The following is a 25,987-nucleotide window of genomic DNA, read 5'->3' on the forward strand; positions in this document are numbered from 1 at the left end:
TGCAAAACCTTCAGGCAAGTTTGTTAAATAATTTCAGAGACAAAACGCGATGTCATGGAATAATATAGAGCGAATAAGGTACAAGGTTAAGTAATTAGCCGCGAACGTTTTATACATTAACACGGACAAGTCGTCAAAGATTCGACATTCATTTTTGAACGGTCAGAGAGCTACGGTTGCGATCATCACGGATAATTTAATTGCAATAGCGGCCGGTATTCGCGCGATGTGCAATTTTGCAAAATTGACAGACATCCGAATTGAAATTTTGCTTTTATTTTTAGCTTCAATTTTCTCACGTTTATGGATTGTGAGGGATTTCCAGTTTAATTTATATAGAAATTTAACTCGTACTTTGTACCTCAGTAAAGCAGTAAACGAATAATTTATCACTTATTAGAAGAAGTTTAAAAGAGGAGCTTTCGGTAAAATTATAAATGAAACAGTTTAAAAAAAAAAGTAAAATAACACCTTAAAATATTAAAGTTAGATGTTAGATTGAAAATGGAGATCGGAAATGGGAGAAAAATTTCGACTCAGACATGTCGGGTATTTATTTCTATCTTATATTTGGCGAAGCGAAAACTCAGCGTTTTAAAATTATTTCTAACTTTTATTCGACTCTTTCCCTTCATTCTTCGTCATTGTCCTGAGTATTCCGTTTGAAGAAATATTCGCGAAAATACTTTGAACGCGCGTGTCTCCCATGGAGCGGCGGGACTCTTCCTGCCGCTGCTCGAGGTATCGATTAGGTCGATTTCTGCGCAATGTCCGACAGAGATTAGAAACATCGCGCATCGAAAAGTTCGATTCGGAGATTCCATCGGGCAAAATGAAGGTATAATGTAGCCTTTTAATTTAGATGTGCTTTTAGTAGATAGAACTTGGAATTAAGCTGGTGAAAGAGTTCGATATACGCGAGTGGAGCGAATCTAGAAGCTCCAAAAGAATTCCTTAATCTCGCAAGTCCTTCGATTTCGGTTAAAAGCGATAAAAAGAAATAAATTATGCGTAATTTATAAGTAATTTTTACGAAATTAAAGAAAGACAGAGAATGACAAACGGATGAGAATAAGATAAGGGGATGATTATTTTGAAAACATAATTATTTTTAAGTGAAGAATAAAATGTAATATTTTAATCACGTTATTTTTGAATCACAATGTACTTTATTTGAGCAAGAGAATTACAAAATGGCTTAAGTACGATATCGTATTATTAAAAACAATGTGTTACAGATAACAGCAACATTCGCAGCTAAAAGTAACGTTTATTAACAACAAAATATTTATACAAAATAAAATGTTATTTCTCAATGCTTTTTAATTGCCGTAAAATTTAATTAAATTCAACACGCATGTAAAACTCTTTCGACACTCAAGTCGAATTGTTCGTAGCTTGCAATTAACGTTTTTTAACGATGATTATATTATATGTATCTATAATAAAAATTTCCTACGACAGCTTCATATACACGTATGTTTTTTGGAAAATTCGCCAATTGCGGAAAATGTCTCTCTGAGAAAATATATGCGCCGCCATTTGAAAAATATCAAAGCATAATCTGATGATATATTGCAAAAAAAAAAAACAGTTTAAAAAATGAACTAATTCACCATACCTAATTGAATTACGTGAGTGAATTAAGTTTATAAGGCAGATTTTCACGCTTTTATAGCCGACTCGTCGACATTGCGTCTAATTCATTTTCTCTTAAATTTTTCGGATAAACTTACCCTCGCATAACCATCCTCTAATTAGCGATTCCAGATGTCTCTCCTCGAATACCGACTTTATCACGACGAGATAGATTAAAATCGACTTGGTATTACTCGGTTTTTTGGCATGACGGAGCGTGCGCGTTTCTCGCGGAAGTAAATATTTCCTTCGCGCTCGTCGGGTTGGTAATTCATTTTCGTCACATTATCCGACATTATTCGACGAGCGAGCTTTTTGCGTAAAAGTCTCATTAAATCGTCTGGTCTCCATAAGACACGTCGCGCGCGCACACGTCGCGCGCGCACACGTCGCTGCTATCAATCTTTGAAAAGATCACGTCTGCGGAATGGCGGATTAGATATCTCGCGATATTTGTTTTCGTGTTCGAGTAAAAAAAAAAAAAAGAAACATTCTATTACAGATTACCTGGCTAATTTTCTCTCTCTCTCTCTCTTTTTTATGTGCTAAATGCCGCTCTATAGAATAATTTTCGGCGGACTGATAATTATGGAAATGTATAAAAAAAATTTTTTTTTTGCACAGAAACATTCGCAAATACATTACGGTAAAAAAACTCAATATCTCTACATTTAACATTACTAAAAAAATATCGATCCAGGATATTAACGAAAGTGAAAGCTAATGCCATTAGACCTCAGCACTATAGTTCTAAAGTGGCTAAAGATAAGATATCGTCATTTGCTAAATGCGATCGTTTCATTCCACGTAAAATATTCAGTGTTACGGTAATTTGCAACAAAAAAGCTGTCCTTTTTCCATTATACACTATTATGTACTATTCATCGACGTATATTATTAAATGAACGGTAAATTTTGTTCGATAATTTCCGATAAATTATCAAAATATTAAAGGGAAATATAGAGGCGAGACAGAGGCGTACTAAATTACTTAATAGTAATAGTATAAACAATCTTCGCGCTTAGCAATTGTTGCAATTAAATGCAATGTTATTGCTTTATTTCTTTTGCGTTCAAGATAAAAATTATTTCGCAGAATTTAATAATATTGATCTCTTCACAGCCGCGCGACAAGAAGAAACCGTTTGAATGGCGTAAAAACTTGAACGCTATGGGATATATTTACCTACCTAGGTGCGGCTCTCTCTCTCTCTCTCTCTCTCTCTCTCTCTTTCTTTCTCTTTCTCGCGTGTCGCGCAACAACGGTGCGATTCAAGCGGAAGTCCCTTTCCATCGAGGCGAGGCAAAGGGAGCTTGCGAGAGAGAAAAAAAAGCAACGGCTTCGCGCTGCGATTCTCGCGCGGCAAAAAATAGGGAGAGCTTTCGCGGTTCGCTTGCGGCGCATTAGCTAATCCGCACATCGACGAGTCGATCGGCGCGAGAGAATTCGGGAAAATACTGGCCACATATCGCTGGCTTGTTCGACAATAGTCGGCGAAGAAACGTCTTTTAAAAATAAAACGTAAAACTGCAAATAAGTAAATAAAAAAATGCTACATGCGCGAGATAAAATAACAAAAGATCAAAAAAGTTGAAATTAATGATTCGAATCTCCCGATGCATCCGATATTTAGATTGTCAGAAGTAACGCACGCTCGTTAATATTTAATGACTCTGATTATAAAATAATTCAGATTCGTATGCAGTGACGTTTCGTATTCAGTAACATTTGTATTCAATAAACTAAGAGAAAATCCCTCAGCGTATCTTATACTGTAATTATGACATGATAAAATACATTACTTTAGACATAATTCGTGACAAAATTTTTATTATAATTTTCTAATGCAAAAGAAAAAAAAAATAAGTGAGAAATTATATATCAGCATTTATATAATAAAATAATAAATAATAAATAAAAATAAAATAATAAAATAAAATAATAAATTCAAGAATGCTACCTTGGATCATCGCCAATTAAGGACAGTTTAAAACGGATTTAATTTATTATTAGATGGGATAAATAAAAACAATGTTATACTACAATGGTATACCTATAGCGCGAAAAATTGCAATGTTATTTCCGACACATTCTCGCGGAAATTAAAAGAAACGTTTCTCCACGGTATCAAGTGTCGGAGGATCGTTCATCTCTTAGCGATCGGTAAAGCACAGCGCGCGTTTCGGAATTACGAGATTTTACAACGGGGGGACTGCTTTGTGAAATGGGAGCGTGTGGAGAGGAAGGCTTCTTAAGCGGCTCAGAGCGCGTAGGAGCGTGTAGATGCGGGAAGCCGACAAAGCTATCAGCGCCGAATGCATTCCAGGCAGATGCTCTGTGCGTTTCTCCCTCTCTCTCTCTCTCTCTCTCTCTCTCTCTTCTTCTTCTCTCCCGTATTTTCTCACTCGGACCTCTCAAAAGCATGCACACAAGGCATGCCCGACAGTCCGTAATAATTTAAACGCGAACTTCAAAACGCCAAGACACCGTGCAGCAGTTACGGCTTTCTTCCCATTGTCAGCCAGCTATTTTAACGTTCACACGGACTTCACTTGGAACTAGATAGTAATTTGACGCGACAAACTCGACGCTTACATAAGAAATTATCACTTTCGATGTCTGAAGAATCCTTTTATTTATTTCTGCTAATATCGTGAAAATTATTGGAAATAAAAGAATAATCTTAAAGAAAATTTTATGGTTTCATAAAAACAATAAAAAATATTACTCGCATCGTAGGGAAATTATTGTCTTTTAAACTGTCCTTTAAATCGTCCTTTTTTCTAAGGGAGTCTATCCAGGTAACGTCGTAAATTTTTGGACACTTCACTGGTAGCCTCTGTAATTTTTAGAATCTAAGAAATTATTTAAGATATCCGTCGCACTTAAAAACTTACGATTCATATATTTCATTTTCAAATGTAGAATTCATGTAGAAAATTTTTATCCAGTTATTTGGATTTCGAGAGAATGAAAACTGAAATCTTGCATTTTACTCTTTCAATCCACGTGTTTATTTCTTTTTCTTTTTTTTTTGAGAACAGCTGATTGTCAAACCAAGGATTTAATAACAAGACTTCGCGATGTTTTAAATCTACGTAGCGGGAGTAGAGGACGCATTTAAGGGTGACGATGGGAAGAACGATAGTTGCGGAGAGGGCGCAAAACCTACGGATTAAGGCTTTCTTCCGCACCGGGAGACGCCTCCGGGCACCGATTGACCTCCATATTCAGGACCACCCGTCGTATCGGGAGCCGCTCTGAGCCGCTTAAGTAGGTAGGATTTAGTTTCGTGAAGAGACAACGCGCGACAGCCGCGGCAGCGGAGCCTGTTGTGCGCGTCAACGTCGAGGCGCCACTCGATGCTCTTTTCTCGCTACCTTGTAAACGATGTCTAAAATTCCAATGACGGGTCTACGGAATTCCACAGGAGCGCGTTCCAATACGTCAAATAAAAAAGACAATCTATCGATATTTCTGATAAATATCGATCCGAGTGATTTGTTGAAGTGAGAAAAGAAATTAATGTTTCGAGTAGCAAACACAATTCTTATATCCTACACAAATATATTTCATTTTTATTTTTATTAAAAATATATTTGCTTTCTGCGCGGAAGAAAAATAATGAAAAATATTTTTATTCTCGACGGTATTAGATCATTTAAGACTTCTTCCTACGATAATATTAGATAATAAATTAGCTATCAGTTGCGCTAATAAATTTTTTCACGATGATCATGTAGACGAACGATTATTTCTACGTTCGCAAGTTATCGCAAAATAAATCACACGGTCACAGGAATTGGTTTTAGAGAAATAAAGGAAAAGGAGTACCTTTTGTTTTCCAGAATACTTTTCTTGAAAAAAAGATAGTCGCGCTTGTAAAAAAAAAAGAAACCCAAGTTTCGACGATTCCGGCGCCGATAGATGTCTGAAAATTTTGGAAACTGGAATCTGCATGAGCGCTAGTTATGTTCTCTTAGAAAAAAACAACGATAAATCCGTGCTAATGAGGGTAAGTCCTAGGGGGTCTATCCAGGTAACATCGTAAATTTTGAGACACTTCAATGATAGCCTCTGCAATGTTTTGATCTAAGAAATCCGCCGCGCTCAAATAAAACTGTGATGTAAATCAATACAGGTAGCAGAAGCGAATAGCAATTGAAGTAGTCATTCTCTTCATAAAATCCTCGAGGATTATATATTCAGCTTATATAGTTAAATGTTCTAATTTAATTACAATATAATTAAGTCTTTTTATTGCAATTTTTTTTCATGTGTAATTAAATTCTAATATTTCATGTCTTGAATTCAATTTAAATGTACTTTCTCTTATTCGGTACAACGAGTAAAAATTGAAAATTTAATGTTTATTGTTGTAGGTAGAAGCTTCAGTTATACCTGGTTTTACTGACATCAGGAGGATTTACCACCGGTAGAAATTCGTTGTAACATCCAGGGAGGTTTACGGAATTACACATGCAGCAACAAATGGTAAGAAAAGAGCAACATTCGCTATATTACTGAATGTACTGTCGTACAACGTAAACTTTAAGTGTGTCTCGTATCATCGTTGCTGGCGCCAGGCTTTACGACGCGTGTCTCGTACAGCTTTGACGACCAGGTAGTTCGGGTAGATCCTTCCGCTACCTTCGTAGAAATAGCACCGGTCGTGCGTATTTCGCGTTATGAGTCACATCGAGTCGTAATCCCCACAGAGGAGAGATGCAAATTCAAATTTACGCGTTTTTCATCGTCGACGGCGCGCAAATGGACGAACGATGAGCTGCGAGTGGTGCAAAGTCATTCATTAAACAATACGATTCAATCGATCTGTACATGTCGACGATGAACGATGAGTTCCCCGGCGCGATTGCCTCTTCTTATTCCAAGACGCAATCTTGATTTATACGAGCGCCACAGTTACAGTCTACGCGCACTAAATTATCCGTGCTTGATTCTTATTCAATAAGCGAGCTCTACTTCCCGTTCGTCGGAAAAAAAAATGTTTCATCTTATACATATATATATATATATATATATATATATATATAAACTATATATACTTATATATCAAACGCATTAAATATGTATCGAAATGTTGCTTCTATTTTCAATTTCGTTATTCTCCTATTTATGAATTCCAGAGAGATTTCCATAGATTTAATCTATATAAAAATTGAATTCCTATATAAACTTTGCATCTTATTGTTAGACAACAAAGTTTTCCACTTACTGTTAGAAATTTAAAAGAAGAGAGGTTTCGGCAAAAATATAAATTAAATATAAATTAAATATAAATTAAATTTTAAAAGGAAGAGATCTGATCATATATGTATTTAAAAATATCAAAATAAATCTTAGATTGAAAAATGAGATCAAAAGCAGAAAAAAATATTCGACTCGGTGGGAGGGGGATTTTTTTTTCATTCAATTATCTAATATAGATTTAATTGTTTTATCGAAAGAAAACCTAAGTTTTTCGCCGAAAGTCAATTCGTGGAAAGTCAAAATTTTATCGTGATTATATAATCACTCGAAATTTTCGGGAGAAACATACGTTATATGGGATGAATCGATTGCGCTCTTTAGCGAGCCTCGCCAGGCGAATACATGAGATATACATAGCGTGAGATACACACGCTCGCGCGGTTTTAGTATAGCGTCTTCGCTATACTACTTACTGTGGCGCGCACTCTGCACTTCGACGCGCCGTTATCTCGGCACCATCTAGCCCGGCTAAAAGCTTCTCCCCATCAACCTCCCTCCTTCTGTTCCCTTACTACGGGCCTGGGGAACCTTCTCCTGGCCGACGGCGCGGCGCGGGGTATTGCGGTTCCCCCGCGTGTCCCAATTTTTCTACGAACTACTACTGTGGCCCCCGTCGTACGAACCGCTCGACACATCGGGCATAAATCGTATCCTCCTACCATTTTCTCGCGTACGTCGGCAGAAACGTTGCTGCTGCTAAATCAATTGCGAAATAGTTTCCTCAATGTCTTTATACTTTTTCCACTTGCTAGTACAAAATAAAAAGAAAGAGAGAGAGAGAGAGAGCATGATTCTCTAAAAAAAAGAATATCCGAAAAATCTTGAATATCTTTTCGTCCTTCGAGCCGATGTATAATTTATTAGAATTCAAGATAGAAATTTATTTATGATTTTATACATATGTCATAGTATCGTATATCATAATATATGTGCCTCTATTTTAATATATCCATTTTATATATGTATATATTTTATAATTTTTCAAATCTTTTTTAAATTATTTAAAATTATATACATAGAATTCTCTTCCGCGAAGTTTATTCCGAGAATTAGATGATTTTTATATGTATTTATATATGTATATATAAAGCGTAGGGTTTTTACATTTTAAATTATTCATAAAACTTTGCAACATTATAGGATACTTTAAGCTTTCCTTATTAGATAAATAGTGATAATGATTTAGCTGAAAAATGCACGAACAAATTAAATTAAACGTTTCTGAATCGATAATTGAATTTTCTATTTGTAATCATTCAAAATCTGAGAAGATCGGAGACGCGCATTGAAGAAAACTTCAAGAAGTCGTAGTTTCGGATCGGAAAATTCAAGAATTTAGAATTACATGCAAGAATCGAAAAATCGGAAAGCATTTGAAGATACAAAGATTTTTGAAAATTCAATCTAAAGATCCTAAAATTCAAAGTACCGAAAATTTTGAAGATGAGGAAACTCGAGAACTTCGGAAGGTAATATGATAAAGTCTTCGAACTTTAGGAGGGAAACTTATTTTATTTGGAAACACGCACCTCTTCGTTTCACTCGAAAACACGAGGGAATCGTGTTAATTATTTTCATTTCCAAAATGTAGTGTGATATGGTTTAGAATGAGAGACATATGATAAATTTCTCCTTAATAAAAGAATCTTTACAATAATTTGTGAAACAGTCTTAGGTCGTTTATGTTTCGCACAGAGCAGCCAAATTATAAAGCAAAGAGACGTACAAATAAAGTAGTAAAGTAAATTTATTGTAACTTTCGATTATCGATTGTGTCGAAAACACTTTCCAAGTACGTGGTTGGAGTCTATTATCACGAGATGAACCGAGTTACCCTCGCGGGACAAGTCGGCTTTTACTTTCTCATGTACAGAGTGTCTCAATATTTTCTTACAATTACGTCGACCGAAATTTAAATTCTCGTACTGTAATAAAAAACTCGATTTATCACGCTTATCACAATTATTTCATTTTTATCTTAACAATTCTCTTCTTAGATTCGAATTTAATATAACATTAATCAAGGAAATAAAATTGCTTTTTTTTTCACTAAGCACTTAAATTCTTAAAATTTAATTCGAGGAATATTCTTTGCTTTTTTAAATTTTAAATAATTCATTATCATTAGCACCTACAACGATGACACGATGAGCGCTATTTCTAATTTATTTTCTAGATTCATTAGTATCTGTACATATTTAAAAAGACATGATAAATCGTTAGTAATCGGAGTAGCTTTCCTTTGGAAAATCGGTATTTAATTTTCAAAAATTATAGAAGTTTTAGCATCAATCACCGCGATTAATGAATGAGAATAAAACTATTAAGATCTATTAAAATCTACTAAAATCTACTAAAACTATTAAAATCTTGTACTAAGATTTTATTATATTTCTTCTAAAAAAAAAAAGCTTTTATTTTCGGAATCACTTTTGAATTCTCATATCAGTTACTTTTTTGTTAACAAAGAAATGTTCTTCATATCGGAAATACATTCCTGAAAGAAAAAGAAACCTTTGTCTTCCATCATTTGTAATTCAGACTCTATCAGTCTCTCTACACTTTCCCGTTAGAAAAAAATCGATACCGATGAGATGCATTTTCGAAAAAGAAAAGATATCTCTATTTTCAATCACTCGTGTGGGAGTTATCGGTCCCTCTACTCTTTTATGTCAACGAAGAGTCACGGTAAACTACATATTCGAATAAGAAAAGAAACCTTTATCTCCTTGGTTACTATGACTCTCGAAGACTATCGTTTCCTCTACTTTTCCATTGGAAAAATCATCGCATCCACTCCCCATCGTATCTGCGGTTGGGAAAGAATCCCTACAAAGTGACGCGGACTGCTCAAAGGTAGGTGACGCGATAAAGTCCGGGACATCCTGTATACGCAGGTGGGCGCTTCTGTATGCGCGCGTGCGTGTCTCCAGGGTCGGAGGTAGATGGAGAGAAAAGAGGGAAAAGGGAAGGAGCAGAAGGGTGGAGGGAGGAGTAGGAGGGAAGAGAGGGGAGGATGGCCAACCGCGGTGGCCGCGTACGCGCGTTACGTGCGTCTACGCGCATTTACGCGGACGGTATAAAAGCGACGGTCCCGCGGACTTGCGCGGGCGCGCCATATCGATCTGCCGTTTCCAGGGCCGCTTAAACTCGCGACTCACGCCCGAGTATAATAATTCATGGATTCAATGGCGAGCCTCGAAACGGAATTCCGATGGGAGCCGCGCGATGGGTTCCGTCTTCCGGCTGTTAGATCGCCTACGTAACGATATTAATCATCGAGATAATAGCGAGATGCTTGTGCGCGCGAAATACAGGCTAATAAAATCGTGTAGTACGATGCGCGTTGTCGGATTATTTACGATAACATATTCGATCTCAGCCTTCTGTCATAAGCAAAAAAAATTTCAATCGTAAGATAATTATGGAGTTTTAATTTTTTAATTTTTAAAAGCACGTGTGTTATCGACGCGCGTTGTCGAGACGCTCTTACTAACATCGTTTATACGATGCAACAATTGTAAGCGGGATAATTGAAAACGAGAATCCGTCATCTCGCATTATTCGTAAATTGTCACGTGTCGTGTATTGGCTACGTCCGTTACGTAGATGTTTTAAACTTTGTACCTTTATTATTACGCATCTACGTTTTTCCACGACACCCTGTATAATGTTACACTCGTGTCCGCGCACCAGGCGATGACGGGACGATGCGGCGTCGATCTTTGATCTACGATGGAACGTCACTTTTCTCCCCATCTCTCGTAGATCCCAAATCCCGTCTAGCGAGAGAGCAACACCTGCATTCTGCAGAAATAAAGACTTGACACTCAAGGCCCGATCACTTAACGGGCGTTTCTATCATTCACAATAAACAGGATCGCGCGCATCTCCGATTTATCTACGAGAGATCTATGCGACCGATTCTTATCTACAGCGATTTCAATTGGCTTTATGGATCCCTCACATACGGTATATAAAAATAGATGCTACGAAAAAGATTTAGCTATGTTTTTTGGAATTGACGAACCGAATGAGAAATAAACGATAATAATAGACAAATAAATTAAAGATTATTGAGTAATTATTTTAGTTGATCGGTAATCAAAGGAAGTACAGTCATGATCCATTTGCACATTTGATATCTTTTCCCCGTTTGCAAGAATATTTCTACGACGGAAAATATCGGGTGCTAACTTTTATGTAAATTTCTTTGAATGTTTAATTATTTTTTACGCTTTACGCGACATTCCGAAGTTTCCACTGAATTATCTTATTTTTTTTCCAAAGAGATAATTTTACTAAATTAGACTTTAGACTTCGGACTGTGTTTTGATGAAGTATATTGACAATTGTGCATATTTAAGCTTAATACACGAGGAATAAAAATATTGCAAATGTCAATCCAACATGAAGCTCTCGCAAGATGTGACTTATTGGGAATTGAGTTACAAACTCGCAATAATACCGCTGACACGCATCGATGTTTCAATTAGCAAGCCGAGCCATCATTACGAGAAGATGGAAAGAGTTAGGAGAGAGAAAGAGAGAGAAAGAAGTGCATTAGTATGCGTGCATCGTGATACAGCTATTCCGCGCGTCCATTTCTTTGAAATGAAATCGAACAAAACGACTGGACGAGGCGAACGCTTACCGACCTTGTCAGCTTTTTTTATCCGCGAATGTCTTCGTGTTGTAAGCGCGGAGCTTATCCTCCCGAGACCCGTAGCTGCATTTTTAATGAAACTCGTGTGTATAATTTAGGAGGATTAAAGATAAATAAAATTCCAAATAGTATTTCAAATCAAAATAAAAATCAAAAATATTTACGTTAACACGAATTGTGATTTCTTTTTTAAAAATAATAAAAAATTTAATTCATTAATTAATTTTTTTTTAATATTTAATTGATTTTATGAATGAGAAATAAATTTTTCGTATATGTATTTTTTATTAGAAATTTCAAGTTGATCAAGTAAGATAATTATTTCTAATAAACTACTTAGGATGTAAATAACGTTCAAATATGCTAAAAAAGGTCTTTGCACAATGATTGCTAATAGATTATCGGAAAAGACTCATTTTATCTCGTTGCTTGTTTCTATTTATCGATGCGTAAAAAAGAATGATTAGCCTCTGAGCGTTAGATATATCCATTACATGCAGTGACGCGGACCAAAATATTAATCCCTTCTTGGCTGTAAAACGCCTGGAGGTATAGTAACGTATAAACCCCTTTTGCTCACCTCGAGTTGCATGGCATTAATGTATGAAGACTAAAAGTTTCGTTCTCTAACATCATCATTTTCTTTAAGTGCGTTATAAAATTTCTACAGTTTAACACATTATTTTATATAGAAGCGCGCTATAGATAACTATATTTCGTATACATATCGGGAAAAAAAAACCGGTCAAATTGATTGCAAATTGGTCAAAAAATCCATGTATGAGAGAAATGAAAAAAATGTACACTAAATTTATAAATACACTCTCTCACAAATCGACTTTAATTATCGAAAACGAAAAATATCAACGTTCGGCAACATTATTAACCTGCATAAATTGATTTAAAAAAATTCGCGAAACGAAACGAAGCACGCATAATGAATTTATAAATATACTGTCGAATTAATTTTAACGGGAGAGAGAGAGAGAGAGAGAGAGAGAGAGAGAGAGAGAGAGAGAGAGAGAGAGAGAGAGACAAAAAAAAACATCAACGTTTCGGATGTGCTTTCCTGAAAGGAGATATCGGAAAGATGTGTGAAGGGATGTGTGTACACATATATGCATCGTACAGCTTGAGATATAATCGATCATTTTTGCGCTCGATATACTCCATCCCCGGGAATGTACAGAGGAGGAGGAGGGGGAGGGAAAAGGGGGAGAGGGACGAACACGAGCGGGGTACCCCGTACAAAACGCCGCGGGGGTTAATTCGTGTTTGGTCGCGCGCGCGATCCCGTATGTAATGGATCCGTAATGCGAGCCGACGATTATTTTCCGCCGCGCGCGCCATTATCGGTCGGTGTTGCCCGGTGACAAATTTACCAGCGATTCGAAAGCTTTTAGTGGTAAAGGTTTGGCGCCCGATCGCGCTTATATCATTACACCTGCATTATGCATTTGGGCGATTTTTAAGCGCGAATCCCGCCCGGCGGAATCAGCGTGTCGGAATCGAGGGCAAGATATCACAGCGTGCATTTCGACGTAAAGCGTCGTCTTCTCGCCGGGATATTAAAGGTATTTTTTTTTTTCGAGAGCCTCTAATGCTGATACGTCGAACTGCAATGTTTATCGCTTTATACTTTGAGAGTAGCCCGTAGGATTCTGTAAATTACGATCGTCCCTTGATGCCAAGCATCCAGCGCGGTTAGCACAGATAACTATGAGCTAACGATGATCATATAAACGAGGGAAAAAAGCGGAGAGACTTTCGTTCCCAGGAAACAAAGAAAAAGTACGCAAAGTTTCTTAAACGCGGCTTCCATCTTGAACAAAACAGACCGAAGACCGACGGGGACCCTTCTCACAATATTGACTCTTGACCGTAAGTATTTATCCTTCTTTTTTTTTTATAGTTACATATTTATCTGTGACTGCCCTTTTGTCGGGCCGGTCGGAGAAAGGTAGTCCCTTGGAACAGGACTTGGACGATATATAGACATAACTACTTTACTTATATAGAAATGCGCGCTCTCTCTGTCTGTCTCTCCCTCTCTTTGCCAGCTGCATCCTGCATCCATGAGGTGAACCAGAGCAACTGGTTTCTGCCATGTCTGGCTAAACAATAAAATCTCCTCTCCGTTTCAATACTGACTTTCGCATGATATTATCGATCGTCCTAACGAAATTAATATACATTGTTTTTATTTTTTTATGATTCTAGAAACAAATTATAAAAACATGTCTGTTTTCTTCTCTCTTCTCTTCTTTTTCTTCTATATTTTATATATAAACAGGATAGACCTAAACGTTTCGGCCAGACTTTAAGATTTTATAGGAAATTTAATTCTGAACAAAAAATCGGTTGAAAAATGCTTTCTTAAAAAGTTAATGTCCAAAAACATCTGATTTTATATTAAAATCTCAAAGTCTGGTTGGAACGTTTAGGCCTACCCTGTATATTAATATATAATATAAATATTTTTTTAAATCACACGAATAATATATTTAATAATCAAAAAGAGCTATAGTGACATAGATGATTTTTTATTAGCAAATATTCAAGTATATCATTTTTTTCTATTATATTATGTTCTCCAGATTTTTTAAATTCATCTATTCTTCAGTTTCACGTTCTTTTATCTCGCGTCTCGTTTTTGGACGCTGTAATCTCGCTCAAATTATGGACGTGTGGCTTGTCCTTTCTCGTAAATGCATGCCTCCGTTATGTATCGCGTAGGAGTCAATACACGTGTGTCTCGCCTGAGATAGACCTCGACTGACTTACCGTCGTGGAATGGCAAAGGTCGGACGAAAAAAAGGACGGTTAAAGGGAGCGTGTCGGGACTGCGTGCAGGGATGAGCAACGTTAACACGCATCGCGTACACATATTGGTACGCATAACACGCGATCGCGTAATCGTCGCTCGCATCGTGCCCCGAATCCACATGTACACGTACGGTTCATGGTGATTTTCCGTTAATTACGAGCGGCACGTGTCGCGGCGAATAAAAACGATAATCACTCGGCGCGATGAGCGATTATGGCAGTGATGTGCGCAAATACTATTTTTTTTTTTATTTTGCAACGTTACGCGGGGATAGTCCGTTTATTCGGGAGAGTCATAGCCATCTGCTACACTAGATATAGACGATAAGCAGCGTAATTTTTTTTTCGGTATCGGGATATTTAAAATTCAATTTTTGTTTTTGCATCGACGTAAGAAATTTTACTTTTTTTTTTAGTAACATTTTATTATATAATATTTATATTTTATATTTTATATTTTATATTTTATATTTTAAATTATATATTACGTATTATTACATAATTTATCTATTATCAATATTACATGAACGTATTATTATATAATATTTATCTTTATTTTAATTTATTTAAAGCAGCACAAAAAATGATTGATTTGTGTGTGTATGTAATTCTTGTTGTACAATAACTCTTTATGATCATTGTACAATATTCACGTATTGAGGGAGAGTGTGAATCGCAATACAAAAGATTGAACCTCCTCGAGAAAACTGTCAGATAATACGTTGCAGATGAAATTTATAGAATACAAATCGAGTCACTTGTTTGCGAAGCCTCGCTACCGTAGCTACCGGATCGGATTTGTTTGCTAACATAAAAAGGACCAAAGGATTATCTGTGCAAACAGAGTTACCCGTTACATTTTATCGCTCTCTCGCGCCAGTCTTTTATTTTTATTAACTTGCGGCGCACGCGACCGCGCGTTATCTCCGCTTTATCAGCGTCGTACAACTGTTAATATTTTCGTTAAACAGAGAACACATCTCGAGCTTTAAAACTTTTCGACGCCAAGAGCTGCTGAACAAAACTTAAAATATGATCGCACACACGTTGAGAGGCTTATAATATCGTTCGAATTATTTAACGTTGTTATTTGAAGAAAATTTTAAGAGTGGAAGAAGATATTTTGCGCAAACTTAAAATATATATTTTCGAGTTGTTTAAGATTTAATTTGAATAATTTAATTCAAAAATTTCCAAATATCTCTATCTCTCTCGTGAAAAAAATAAACGATTCATGTTGAAGCATTTTGCAAAATTTTACGTTTAATCGAAATTTCAAAGATCGATTGACAAAGGCTGCCGATTCTTGAACGATTCTTAGCGATCCCTTAAACGCATCCTCTCTCGTCCGAACGCCGCATAAATAATTGTGCCATCTGCAAATCAAGTAGAGACAGTAAGCATGAGCTGGCTTTAGTAGAGATGATGAGCACGCGATCCGATCAACAGCTGCCCCTTTTCTGGCCATATGGCATGCACCAACCATACCGTACTCCGCCTACCCTCGACACGAGTCCACCCCCGCGGCAAGCGTGTGCATCCGATAAGAGATCATACTGAGCGATAAGAGCGAAACAAGCTATATCGTCTCTCCCCGTCGAGAGAACCATGATCGATAAATCTTTTTTTTCATCCAATTTTTTTTACTCAATTTTTCGAGTTAGGCTTGAACGGGCAGTCGAATTTCAACGGAGGATTCTGTGACGCTTATAAAAAAAAAAAAAAAAGATAACTTCGATATTATTTCCATGTGACGCAAAAATTTTCAAATAAATTTCTCGGCAATGCCGGTCAAGTAATGGCGTTCTCGTGCGTTTCGCCGCGCAATAAAATCGATACTCCGTATCGAAGTAGCCGCGCGTATGTAGTCGGTCCGGAAGGAAGGACCGGAGAATTTGAGGAAAGGCAGTTTCAGTGCCCTTTGTGCGTCGACCGTGTCGCGCGGGTACGAAAATAAATATTTTCCGGGAGAGTGGACGGCATTCTCGTGTCCCTACGGCTATCGCCCAAGTGCGGCTTTCGATCGGAACCACGAAAACCTCGAAAGAGGAGGAAGGAGTCACCGGAAGTCGAGGACGATCGGCCGTACATCCGGCCACGCGCTAGCGTAAGGCAATTAATTCATTACCGCCCTTCGCCACCCCTTTCTTCGCTCTCTTCTTCCCTCTTCTTTCATTGATTGTTGTCGAAGGGATTGTCGAGCCCTTTCCTTGCTGGAGATCTAGGGACACAGATGATATACTGAAAAAGAATCAGTGTCTTTGTTTCAAATTCTCGACAGAGAATACGAGAATAAAGAAAATGATATGGAAAATAATTGAGGTCCTCTATATTTTTTATGTTCCTAATTTATAAGAAATCGTGCCACTAATCCTTGATTGACAAATTTATAATACAATATAAGACGAATAAATAAACTTGACAAACTTTTTTCAATTATACTTATTGGTAGCGAGAAATGTACGAAGTACGAAGATTTATACGAATCTTATAATGTCACGTTTTTCGAAAAGAGCAGTATCGGCTTCGATATCGGTTTCGAAAACTAGAGGGTACAAAGTTCGATGCTCCGATGGTGCGAGGAGGATGGAGAATCGGGAATAGGGGAAGGTCTGACTTTTGGCTATGTGTATTCTTCGGAAACGCGCTGGGCGAGACACGTGACCCCGACATACGAATTCATTGCCGCCGACACGTGACTTCCAATCAGCCCGGCATTGTGTCGGGACATCGCGGAATCGCTCGATGGTGTTAGTGGATGTTCTTACACGATACGCGCGTATGCGTCGACGTGCGTGTGATATGCCTGAAATTATAAACGCTCGCGCTATTTCGAAACATAGTTTTCGTTATTAATCAGACACGAATCAATTTTTTTTTCTCCTCCTATTCGCTCGTAATGGAAAATCGTAAACGTTTTTCGTACGCCATTTTTCCTTTTTCCACGATGAAGTTTAAATATTTTATCGAGAACGACACGTTTCACGAGACGCTCTATACATAAGCAGTACACGAATTGAATCATGTCCGTTTAAATTTTGTTTAATGAGTAAACTCTCGTTCGCGCGCGCTTCACCACTCACGGCTCTCAACTCGTCGTATCATATTTCATCCGACACAATAAAGTTGCGACGAAATTCGAGATAAAAATCTATTTTGTTATACTAGTGTACGTGTATAATCCAAGTATATATATATTTTAATTTCTTATATCTTTTATATATTATACGATATGTAAGATAAATAGAATTTTATCTCAAAAATTTTGTCACAAATTATTGATCATCTAAAAGCTGGAGAAATATGTATAATTACTCGCGTAATTGTCATGAAAAAAAATCTTAAAAATTTCATAGAAATTGTCAATGTAAGAAGAAGGAGAGAGAAGAGAAAACGCAGGAGATTCTTATAATTTAGTATTTAGTATATGAGAGAATACAAAAATAATATATTCTTAAAATCCATATTTTCCTAAATATTATTCTCAAAACAGTTGATACCTCCGTTTTTTTTCTTAATTTCGCGAATCGCTGTCTAAAGCTGTCTTTTGATCAAACGCTAAGTACAAGTTTGGCGAAAGGAAATGTTATACCGAGTCTCTCAGTCGATCGGGCGTTACGTTAATTTGTGCGTGACGGTCTTCGTCAAAATGCGCACGCAATCCTACGCACCGTAAAATGACCGATCGTGCGGCGAGACCATTCTTTCTCGGAGGAAGTCGTCGGTCGAAAGTGGTCCCGGAACCGAGCGCTCGTTTCTCAGAGACAAGGAAAGAGAGAGAAAGAGACAGAGAAAGGGAAGAGGCGGATCGCGTAGGAAGAGGTGGAGAATTTGACGTGTGCGTGCACATACGTCGCGGTATATTCGGTCTTCGTCTCTCGCGGGGACGCTGACAAATGACGCGTGGCGCCGTTCGGCCACGCGACGCCTAATTGACGCTACCGTGACGTCACGTGCCGCGTTATGTATCGCTAGCCAACTTTTCGGTGCACGCAACTGCGTAGGGCGAGGTACTCTCCCTTTCTCCCTCTAAACGTTTATGCGTACGCGCGATGCGATCCACCGTATTTTTAACGTCGCTTTATCCTTTTGACGGCTTAGGTGTTAGCGCCGTTCTCTCTATAATATTACTTCAACGATCTTATTCTGATATCTATTTTAATTTCACTTGATTACTGTTATCGATTCATTCTACACAAATGCTCCCAAAATTGATATTCGATATTTTAGAAATTTCATTTTACATCATTATAAAAATCGAAAGGAAATGAACAAATAGTTCCTTTTGATTTGAATAATTTAATACAACGATGCTTACGTCGATCGTCGTAACGATGCGTCCAGAAATCAATTCACAAGTGCGAAATATACACAGACAAAAGTCAGCGCGTATGCAAAAAAAAGAAGCTTAATGACAGAAGGACAGGGCGCGCGTTATCCGACCAGTCAATCTACCGCGCTCACGGGGGTTACATTGGAGGGATGAAGGGGAAGGATTTAGGGACGTCATGAGCGCGGGCGAACGTTCTGAATATCCGGCGCGGTCGCGTGGTCGGTGAATAATTAGCCGATTGTCCCGTCCGCGAGCCGGAACCGAACCATCAATATTTTTATTTCCACCCATACGCCCCCTGAAGAGACGGCGCGCGACGCGACCCCTGCGGTCGTCTTCTTCTCCCTCTTTTTTTCTCTCGTTTTTTTTTTTGCGCCCTGTCGAGGGGTTCCCGCTGGCGCTAAGTGATATCCCTCGTCTCCGAGAAAGAGAGAGACGACGAGCTCTCGGATGAGCTCTCTCGATCCTCTCGAGAATCCCGCGGAATACATCCTGTCGGACGAGAAATGCACGCGCCGAGGGTCGTCGCCGTCGCCGCCGTGGTCGACAGATTGATGGAACTCGCTGCGAGCGGGGGTAGATCCTTTATTCGCTAATGGACGAAACGTTCGGATTTTTATTACAAGCATCTCTTCATGATTCTGGAGCACAGCAGTCTTTTACTTTCCGCATTATTATATATGAAGCTACCGAAAAAATGAAAATCAGAATATCATTTTTTTTCTTTCAAAAGATAGCTCTCTCAAGTATGAACCTATATATATATATATTTTGCTATAATCGAAAACAAATTTACGAGAAAAGAAAATATGATAAAAAATATAATTATTACAAAATATAATAAAAATCTTTTTTATTATTCAGAATTGAGGGAAATGTTAAGCCTTTTTAATAAATCTTGTAAGGAGAAAAGTTAAAATTTTGATACGTGACACCATCATTCAGCGGTCACGAATGAACGAAGACATGATAAATCTCGATGATCGACGATCCGCTGGCTGTACCAGGGTTAAGTGCTCGTTGAACAAAGCTTGCACAATTTTTCACCTTCCGAAACCGACGAGCGTTCGCGCGTAGGTTTATCTATCCTTCTCCTTCGTCGTACACGTCTTACAAGCGTGGCGCTTATCTCTTCGACAAGATGTATTATTGTACACGTAAGGAAGAAAATTGTCAAAAAATCATTCGTGTACGTTATACTGAATTACATTCGAATGGAATCACCGGACAGGCGGCAGCTGTTGAGTCAGCGACAATGTTCCTTGGCAAAAATCTGAAGATTTCGATATCGATATCGCGATATGATAATGTGACCGGAAAGAAAGAAATCTATACATCATCTTCGCGAGACTGAATCGTTTGCGGTCTCACGGTCCACGTCGAGCTCTTAATGGGCGACGATGCGTGGAATATGATCCACGTTAGGCAGCATAATGTCGCGTTATTACTGCACCCTTTGTGCGTACTCCCCCGCGTACCATAGTCGATCGTCCCAACTTATTTTCCCACCGGAACACCCCACTTGAAATCGAAACCACCGGGACGAACGCACGGTCACCACGTAATTTCCGTAGATCGCACCATGAGTAATTCGATGTAAAAGCGTACAAGACACATTGAAAACGCATGTGTATACATTATAGGCTGTCGTCTCAGACATGGTTTTTTTCATTTTTTATAAGTGACCGAAAAAAAATCTTTTTCGATCACTTATAAATATTCTTTAATCAATTTTCGGTGCAGTTTAATAGAGAATTTTAATTCGAATAATATTTAATTTTGAATAATAATAAATTATCTTTATATTAGATATTTTTTTAATAACATTTTTTATCTTCATAAATTCTTGAATAAAAAAAGTCCATTTTTTCTTGCGAAAATTCGGGAATTATTATCACACTTGTGACGATAACGATCAATATTTCGATTTATTATAAATTCGACCTGATGTTAGATATACACGATCGGTTTCGGAGAAGAAGCTCGATGGGACAATTCGAGAACTTATGTTAGCCGTATCGCGCAAAATGCTCAATGCATAAGTGACTCAACAGCTTCCGCCTGTCTAGCGATTGCACGCTTCGCATAATGGAGCGCCAGATGATACCGGTCGTCGCGTTCCGGGTGTGGAGGACTACCGCGTGTTTGTTAAGAGATTCGCCACGGCAGGCTTCCCGTGGCGAAACGCTAAGTGCATCCCTCTATTATGCAAGCCTCGTCTTGCAGCGAACTCGCGTCATCGATAATGAAAACACGAAGTGCATCAAGTATGAAGGTAACGCGATAAAATTGATTGATTTACGCTTTTCGCGACTATAAAAAAGCAACGACATTTCGAGAAAACATTCGCAGATTGTTTACCGACTTTGAGATAAACTTTGTAGAACTTTGAAAAATAAATGAAAAGAAAAAACGGAAAAAAATTGCTGTACAAAATATATTCTCAACTACTATTACATGCCAGAAACAAAAGTTATCCATAAACATTGATTAGCTTAGACTACAATAAAAAGCGCTCAAAGTACGAGAAGAAAAGTAATGTCTTTTCTTTCATGATCCGAGAAGTCTGAAAAATTCGAGGGAATAAGAATTTTCGACAAAAATAAAGAAAAGGAAAAGATTAAATTGATTTATCTTTCGTAATGTCTCTATAATCTATCGCGCGTTCTTTCACTCATATTTATTATGCGAATCGAGTGCTTCGCGTAAGATGAAGATAAGTCAAATGCGTCGCGCTGTCCCGTCTATCCTCTTTAAGCGCATCTCCGACGAATAATTCATACGAATATTTATCCGAATGTTTTCATCGAGGTGCGCGACGTAGCCGTCGAGATAACTATAGGATGCCACCTAAGGTGCCATCTGAGAGCCGTGCGTCAAAGGGCCTTTCCGACGATCTCGCACGCGGCGTTCGTGACATCATCGACGTCCGGACGGACGGATAAACGGACGGACGGGCCTTTAGTAAAAATTCCGAGAAGGCGACGGCATCAGAAGAGGGTACAGTCCCGTATCGAGGACTCGCATCTGCCACGTCACCCAACCGGCCATTCTCTCCTCTTTCTAGAGAATAGAAAGAGAGAGATACCCGCGCTTCTTCCCTATCTATCTACCCTTCTTCCATCACTCCTCAGCATCTCGTTGCTCCTTCCCGTCTTAATCTATCTGGCCATCTACATCCACGTTATCTTGCATCGCGGCCACGATGGCGACTACTAATTCGAGGATTTACTGAAAGTAAGACCTTAAACGCGCAGCCTGTCGAAATTAGGCAACGATCGGATCAGCACTGTTCGATAATAGAGTCTAGGCTACGGGCAGCTCGTATCGCTGATCTTTCTGCCCGATACAGACTCGTCATAATTATACAAATTACCGCTATATGTTTTAGAGTGCAAAACGAGGAAAAAAGACGATTGCGAAAAACGTATGTGTGATAAACATACAATAAATGTCTTCAGAAATATAATAAGATAAATAATTATTTTTTTACGCAAGAATGTTATCTTTATTCATTCATTTATCTTTAACATCGACTAAGCTTTGTTCTGGTTTTTTTTTTTCGCGAAATAACACAATTCAATAAAAAATAATTTCTTTTCTAATATAAAAGATAGAATAATTATTTTCCATAATTTTTTTTTTTAGTCAAATACGATTTCGGTTTTTAAATTGCGATGTGTGATGGAGGAATTTGGACACCGGAATAATATGCAGCATAAAAAAAAAGCTACGAAAAATGTTTATTTTCTTCCTCATATTTTTCTTGTTAAATTGCGTAATCGCGAGTATATCTTGAGTATTCCCCCGCGTGTGCTGGATGTACCTCCTCGAGTTGAATTTATCGTGGAACGTCGCTGAAATTCTCATTGGCAGCGAACGCGGCGAACCGTCCTCGAGTAACGCGTTTTACGACGTCACCACCCCTGGCGTCTGCGGGCCGCTCGGCTCCCTCGAAAGTAACCGGTCCGGTTCGATTATCGTCCGGTTAGATTCGATTAAGCCGCTGCAAACACGCCGCCGTGTAGTAGCGGCGGATAATAAATTCGATTTCGGCGTCTCGCAAAAGCGCAACGAGCCGCGACGTAAAACCGTCACGTCGCCGAATCACCGAATGTGAACGCCCGGCTCAGGCGCGACGTAAGCTTCGCGTAAGTAAGGCCGGGGGTCGAAGCGACGAGGATAAGGGGATCGAAAATTCGGAACGACATTCTACGAGAGGGGAAGGGGTCATGCCGTATCGTAGGAATAATATTTTTTTTTCTCTCTGTTCGTCTCGTCTCGCGCGCAAGGTGCAGTTTCGTTCGAGCAGAGGGAGAAACGCGCAAATTTTTTCGTCAAGTGCGAATGATGTCGCTTGTAATAGCAAAAATTGCAAATAATTATAAAAATCTTTTGATGAGAGTTGTTTTGCGAAATTTTGTGAAAAAAAAATTTGTAATAATTTGTAATATATTGCAAGGAAATTATTATCTGTATAGATATCTATTTAGATAAAATACTGATGAAGAAGATGAGGAAAGATTAAAATTAAAATATAATAATAATCGACAATCTATCTTAATTCTTTCAAATTTGAGAGAGATTTTCTTTTTATATAAATTTTGATTTCATGTAAGATAAAATATTCACTAAATAGCAGTATTCATAATAAAGAAAAAAATCAAAGATAATAAATATAATACATTAAAGAAAGATATAACACATGTCTATAACGCTGTTGCCAAGAAAATAATCTTACATAATTCTTAAAAAAATAATATATTATAATAGTGATAAAGATTTTGAAAGAATTAAATACCTTTCTAAAATAATAGGATTCTCTTGTATTCTATATTACATAACACTGTATTCGATTAATATACATTTATCTTTCGCAATATTTTAAAAACTTCCTCGGATGAATATTCGGCTAATTTTCTCTGACTAAAATATATAGCTAGTATTTCGTGCGATTTGTAAAAAAGTGCTCGAATCAACTCGAAAAACTCGCGGGAAGGAGAGGAGGGGGGGAGTAAATTTCTCTCGCATGTCCCTTTTCCGCCCAACGACCCAATTATTCTCTCACCGATCCCGATCGTCATCTCGCTCACTTACTCACGCACTCGGTGCGACATCAAAAGCAGACGGACGCGTCGCATAAAAGCGAAGGCGACCGAGAGTGGCCCGCCGTGCTGGCCGGCTGTCCCGCGCGCAAAGTGCAACATGCTCTCCTCGTGTCAATTGAAATCGAAGCCGCGAGGGGTCCCCAGATGGGGAAAGAGGGCAAGGGGGCAGGTCGGGGCACCTGCTGCTAGTGTAACAGCGCGCGCTTTCGTAGCCCGGAGGATCGTGATTAAAGCTCCAGAGCTCCGCGTTGGGGCTCGAATCGACATTTGGTGTCATTGTTGTGAGACGACTCGTGAGAAGGGGTGCAACACGAGAAAGTCCGCGGCAACGAGAACCCCCCGCTCTAATGCTGATTTAATCAAAATCACGATGTTGCTTTCTTTCTCTCTCTCTCTCTCTCTCTCTCTCTCTCTCTCGTCGCGACCTCCTAATCTCAAACGTTCTCCGAACAATGTTGTGCGCCGACATCACCCTATACATATATGTATGTATGTATATACACAGGGGCGGAAAATGCGGTCGAATGAATTCAATCTTGCTAGCGTTAGGCCGATGTCATCGTTACTGCCACTTATTAGAGATCATTCGTAGTTATTAGAGTGGATACATGCATGAATGATTGCTGCATTTGTAACAATTTATATATATATATATATATATATATATATATATATATATATATTAATAATGTGAAATAGTTTATAGAAACATTTCTTTAAAATTAAAAATAGATTACAATTCATTCTTTTATTATTATATATTTATAAGCTAAAGTAATCACACATGCACATTTACTAAAACAGTAAAGATAGGAAAGAAGCTGCAAACAAACGTATTTTTTTGTATCTTAATCACAGCTGATTGAGTACTTTAAAATGGCTATAAGTCATTTGCAAAATAAGCTGCATTCATATCTTTTTAAGAATATGTATTTAATATATTGTTGATTTAATGAACACTGAAATACAGTGAATGATTTAATATAAATATAACAATTTATAAATTTGCAGTGTATTAAAATTTCCTAACCATCGCATAATTTTTGCTTTATATCAAGATCTTTCTGTTTTCTTTTTTCTTTTTTTCAAATATACAAGGATATCTCATATTCCGTATCTACTTCATTTCGATGACGAAACGTTGAAAGAGCGACAATCTTCTTAAATATATACGCGGATACCGACTTGCAGTCAATATCCCCTCATCTGGATTATAATTCTTGGGCCTACATACGTAATGTAATAATCGGTCGTGTATACCAGCCATATGGGCCAGAACCGAAATGTGCCCTCGTGCACACAAGCATCATGACGAGAGCTTGCGACAGAGATAGATTCCCCTGTGTGTGCCTGCATCCGTACCCCCCGTCCACTCCCCTCTCTCTCCCTTCGGCCCTTCAATGAACACACACTTGCCTAAAGCGGGGAATGACTCTCTGTCGTCAGCAAAAATACCTTAGATTACATTAGATTAAGAATCCCTTTGCAGTCATCTCCTCTGATGTCAGATTCATTTTCTATTCGCACTGAATATATATAATCGTTTTTCTCGTATCTATTTTGAAATAATTATAAAGGAAAGATATTAAAAAATCAATTTTATTTTTAGATTCTAGCCTCCAGCTGAAAGTTCGAAATAAATAATTTATATTCACATATATTTACTAGAGATTATTCCCCCATATCAGATTGCATTATAATTTTGACGATATTCTTTCAAATTTTTTTTATTAATAGATTTTTTTCATGGAAGCGGGAAGTAATTCAGATCTAAGCAATCGATTTCTAACACCGGTATACATTATTAAAAATCATAGATGAAAATATATGTCAATTTTATTATCTTTCCTTTTTATTTATAATTAAATATAATTTAATTTGCAATACTTATACATTTGATAAAAAGAAAATTAGCAATACTTGAACAACCGCCATTTCCTTTATTCTATTGTATGCGACTCAGGGAGATTACGCGCAAACCTTGGTATACAACGGATGTACGTATCCGGATCGAGTCGCGATACACACATACACACACACACACACACACACACACACACACACACACACACTCTCGCATCTACAGAGAGCCGTGCTTTCCGCAAAACCTCTACGATCGCCGCTGAAATCCGCCGCCTGAAAGC

The 25,987-nt window shown here is 37.9% G+C and overlaps 1 long non-coding RNA gene across 1 annotated transcript in view; it reads left to right on the forward strand.

The window, feature by feature from the left end:
- The window catches only part of LOC126849719 (uncharacterized), a 69,245-nt gene that overhangs the window by 34,171 nt on the left and 9,087 nt on the right, over window positions 1–25,987 (forward strand). Inside the window, exon 2 of the long non-coding RNA XR_007687443.1 lies at window positions 6,022–6,133. This is a non-coding gene — a long non-coding RNA (uncharacterized LOC126849719). The remainder of the gene's footprint in view (window positions 1–6,021; window positions 6,134–25,987) is intronic.

The sequence above is a fragment of the Cataglyphis hispanica genome, chromosome 5 (genome assembly GCF_021464435.1).
Source record: "Cataglyphis hispanica isolate Lineage 1 chromosome 5, ULB_Chis1_1.0, whole genome shotgun sequence".
Lineage (NCBI taxonomy): Eukaryota > Metazoa > Arthropoda > Insecta > Hymenoptera > Formicidae > Cataglyphis > Cataglyphis hispanica.